Raw genomic sequence first — 4,945 nt, forward strand, 5'->3', positions numbered from 1 at the left:
GGCGATTGGGGTCGCGGGACACTAGTAAATGTGTGCGTGATTATTATTATTGTCGTTTATTGTCAATGTGCTACTGTGACTGACGGACTATCCTTGGACCGACGACTTTAGGTACGAGACCCCGACAGATTGACCCCCCCTGTTTAAAAACTGACCAAACAAGCCTTCCTGGTTGACCTCTGCAGTGGGAGATAGGGGAGCCCATTGTACGTTGAGCCCGGTTTTAGCGCCTTCCTTGCGTACGCGGTAGAGGCTGGGAGGTCTACGCGCGCTACAAGAAGGGAAGTCCTTCAAACCAGCCCGAGACGCGAGGCCTTTGGGCCAAGCGACGGTTACACGCTCTGCCCATTGACTTCGCGGTCCCGAGGTGTTGGCCTCTGCAGGATCAGGCACGGTTAGGTCTGAGTTCACACCCCCCCTCCCCTTGCATTCGGGCCCCTGGTTCACGCCCAGTGTTTGTGGGGTACACACGGCCGCTGAACGTCAGGCGGTGAGAGAGAGACTCACGGAAACCCGGGGTCGCGCGCTCAGGAACCGACACGCGCCCCGTCTGTAACTATCCCCACCCCTGCCCAGGTTGACTCGCGGGGCTGAGTTCGACTTACAGGGAGTGGGCTCCCCGACTGGGAGATTAATAAGCTCGTGCCAGCGACATCCCTTAGCACGCCTGCTAGCTTTACTTTAATTAGCTTCTGTCAAGTTACACCCGCTGCGCCCCTACCATGGGTGGAAGCGCGGCTGAAGACCTAGATTGGGGGCCGAGGGTTCCCTTACCCGTTTTATAGCCGACAAGAATAAAAAAAGTTATTAAGGCTATACTTCGCTCAGGCTGGCGACCCGCTGGATGTACAGCGCGAGTGGTGGGCCCGCCAGAAGAAAGATAGGTACGAGAAAGCTTGCGTCCTGGTGCTACAGGCAAACGTTAGGCTTGCTGGCAAGGTTCAGCTTTATGTCCAAGACAAGAAGCAGCAGGCCACAGAGCACCTAGAAGCCCAGGCACTTGCTGCCCGTACGGTTTTACCGACCTTATCCGATGCGCCCAGCACCCCGCCATCCCCCACCTGGGACTGGGAGGGGCTCACGGACAATCCGGACCCCCGGGAATCGCGCACGGACTATGCCCGTGCAGTCCCGGTGAAAGTTGAATATACCCCCGGGGACGGGCCACGACCCTTGCTCATAACCCCCGCCCTGGGGGGGGGTCCTGGTGCGCTGACCTCAGCGACAGCCGTCGCGAACAGGAGGTTGCCCTCGCCGACTTCAAGGCTGATGTCAGCGAGGTGCTCGGCCATACACCGGTCGACTGGAACACCATTGTGGGTATCACTGAGAAGCCTGGGGAGGGCGCCCAGGAATATGGGGTCCGCAAGTTTGAGGCGTTCCAAGCACACAGCGGGGTTCCCGACGCTGATAGGCAGAACCCCGCATTCATCCAATTATACAAAGAAGGCCTGAGCCCCGCACACCAGGCAGTCCTACGGACGGGCCTGGTGCCCTATGTCACCTTTGCGGAGCTTGAGAACTGGGCCATGTCCCTTGACAACCGAGCGGTGCCCGCCGTTGCGGCAGTTTCGACGGTCGGACCGGACGTTTGCTTCCGCTGCAAACGGACAGGGCACCGCAAAGCCCAATGCCCGCTCTCTTTCCGACGCCCCTGGGGTCCGGGTCTGAAGGGGGGCCAGCCACCTTCACAGCCGCACTCCTCGTGCCCCCACGACCAGGATCGCCCTAGACAAGGGGTCAACAGCGATCCCAGCCCCCACAAACCCCACAAACCCCGCAGCCCAAGCCCGAAACCCACCGCCCCCGACTGGGATCAACTCAGTCGGGACCAACTGCTCGAGCTTTTACAGCTGCTCGCCCGACGCAAAGACTGAGTAGCGTCGGCCCCCGTCCCGGAAGCCGACCCCCGTATCTGGGTTTCTGCATCGCTAGGGGGGGCCGCCGATGCAAGATTTTGATTGATACAGGGGCGTCGGTCTCCCTCACCGACCTCAACCTTCCCTCAACCCACCACTCCATTTCCATTAAAGGGGTTGGGGGGAGCTCGGTTATTGCACGCCGAAGTGAGGCCATCCTCCTAGAGGTAGACAACATTTTACTCCCCGTGCATTTCTGGGTTTGCCCAAACTCGGAGGGGATGATTATGGGTGTCGGCCTTCTGGGCGAACTGGGGGCGGTGGTGGACGCGTTCCACCGCTGCCTCCTGTGGACATCCCGCAAATTTCACAAGAGCGCCCATGAGGGTAGATGGGTGCCCACTAAATCCGTCGCTGCGCTTGCCCCCAGTGTGCCCATCGCCCGGGACTGGGCCAAGGACGGTGCCTTCGGGGCCGTCTGCCAACAAGTCCTGGAGGTGTGGGCTTCGAGCAAGTAGGACTGCGGCCTCGTCCGCTCCCCTCCTGAGCGGATACCCGGTCCCAAACACGCCCCGCACCCGATTAAACCTGAGGCGCTGCGCGCCACTGAGGCAATCATTGCCGAGCTCACCCGGCACGGCGTCCTGCACCCCACGGTGTCCACCACCAACTCCCCTATATGGCCAGTCTGGAAGCCGGATGGCAGCTACAGGCTCACCATCGACTACACGGCACTCAATAGGGTCACCCCCAAAAAGCGCCCTATCGTAGCCAGCCCGACCACCATCTTCAACGGCCTCGAACCCTCACACCGGATCTTCACGGTCCTGGACGTGGCGAATGGCTTTTGGTCCATTCCCCTGCACCGTGACTCACAGGACAAGTTTGTCTTCACGCTGCGGGACAGACAGTATACATGGAGCCGCCTGCCGCAGGGCTTCCACAACAGCCCTAACATTTTCCACAGGGTCATGAGCTGGACCCCGGAGGGGTGCGACCTTTCCCCTTTTTCAAATACCCTCCAACAGTATGTAGATGACCTTTTGATCGCGTCCACGGACGCGCGTCACCATCTGGGAGCCCTGGCCGCCGTCCTGCGGACCCTCGGCCGGGCAGGATTCAAAATAAGCCCCACGAAGGCCCAGGTCGGACTGGCTAAAGTCCGGTACCTGGGACACGACATCAGCCAGGGAAGCAAGACCCTACCCCCCGATCGCAAGTCGGCCATCGCCGACGTGCAGCGGCCGGACACAGTCAGGGGAATCCGCCGCGTCTTGGGGCTTTTTAACTACTGCCGCCCCTTCATTGCACATTTCGCCACTATCGCCGAACCCATTCAGGGGCTGGTGAAGGGGGGCAGGCCGGGAGCGGAGAGGGTGGTATGGGGACCCGAACAGGACGACGCTTACTCTAAGTTAAAGTCCCATCTCCTCAGCGCCCCGGCCCTGCACCTCCCCGACCTATCGAAGCCCTTCCACATCTTTTATGGCCTCGAGGGGGGGGGGGTTTACAGAGCTGTTGTCACACAAACCTCAGGCGACCACATGAGACCAGTGGGTTACTACTCCACAAAGGAGTCCCCGGTCGTGAAGGGCATGCACAGCTGCGTGGCGGGGCTGGATTGCGCCGCATGGGCGGTCCGGGTGTGTGAGCCGGTCACCATGTCCGGCCAGATAATTTTACACACTAGACACACGATAGTCGAACTCCTGAACACGGGCCGCCTCCGGACGGTCTCGGATGCCCGCAGGGCAACTTGGGAGGCGGTTCTCCTCCCCCGGGACCAGTCCATTCAGATCGTTAGGGACACAGGGCCAAACCCCGCCGACGGGATTATCGCGGTAGGAGAACACCACCATTGCCAGGCCGCCATCGACTCGGCGGAGGGGGACTGCGTGGCCGACAGCCCGGTCCCTGATCCCGACCTGACCTTGTATGTGGACGGCTTGTCAAGGGGTCCTACCAAACGGGATGGGCGGTGGTCAACCATACCGGGACCACCCGAGCACAGGGAACAATGGGGGGGCAATACCTCCGCCCAGGTCGTGGAGCTGGTCGCCCTCACCGCCGCACTCCGCCTGGGAACAGGCAAGCGGGTAAACATCTTTACCGACAGCCAGTACGCTTTCGGGGTAGTCCATGATTACATGGCAGTGTGGATCTGCTGGGGCTTTATTATGGCCGGTGGTGGCCAGATTAAACACGAAAATACGGTCCGCGACCTGGTGGCGGCCGCATGCCTCCTCCTGCTCGCCGCGGTGGTGAAAATCAAAGCACACCAGCGGGCCACCACCGCTGAACAGCTAGGGAATCATTGGGCCGACCTGGCCGCCAAGGCCGCCGCGGGCGCGGCGTTACCGCCCGCATATGCAGCACCGGCTACTGAGGTCCAGGACGTGAACGTCCTGGATGTCCAGATTTGCGCACAGCCCGGAGAGGTAGAGGACTGGCTGGCAAAGGGCGCAGCCGGCGGCCCCGATGGAGTGTGGCGGCACGGCAGCAGGGTCGTGGCCCCCGCGGCCATCAGAACGACCTTGATGCAATTACACCACGAGCCAGACCACGCGGGCCGCGACGGAACGCTTGCTAGGCTCCAGACCGACTGGTGGTGGCCCGGCCTCGGCCGCGACGTGGCCAAACACTGCCGCCGATGCGTTGTCTGCGCCCAGCACAACCCGGGGCGGCCCCTGCGCATTCCCCTGGAACACCAGCCACGGCCCAAGGGGCCCTGGGAGAACCTCCAGGTTGATTTCACGGCCCCCTACCCTCCAGCCGTGGCAAGAATTATTGCCTGGTGATTGTTGACCATTTCACGCGCTGGGTAGAAGCCTTCCCTACACGGGACTGGACATCCGCCACCGTGGCCAGAGTGCTGGCCTTCGACATCTTCCCGCGCTGGGGGGTCCCCCTCCAGATTGACTCGGACCAGGGCAGGCACTTCACCGGGCACACAATGAAACTGGCCTGCCGCCTCCTCGGCATCAGACAGCGCTTCCACGTCCCGTTCCATCCCCAGAGCTCCGGGATGGTCAAGCGCATGAACCGGACCCTCAAAGCGGCGATCGCCGAAACAGGGCAGGGCTGGG

General features: G+C 61.7%; 1 protein-coding gene across 3 annotated transcripts in view; it reads left to right on the top strand.

The window, feature by feature from the left end:
- LOC122559310 overlaps nucleotides 1–4,945 on the top strand; it is a 142,139-nt gene that overhangs the window by 134,883 nt on the left and 2,311 nt on the right. The window lies entirely within an intron of this gene.

The sequence above is a fragment of the Chiloscyllium plagiosum genome, chromosome 19, assembly GCF_004010195.1.
Source record: "Chiloscyllium plagiosum isolate BGI_BamShark_2017 chromosome 19, ASM401019v2, whole genome shotgun sequence".
In the NCBI taxonomy this organism is placed as follows: domain Eukaryota; kingdom Metazoa; phylum Chordata; class Chondrichthyes; order Orectolobiformes; family Hemiscylliidae; genus Chiloscyllium; species Chiloscyllium plagiosum.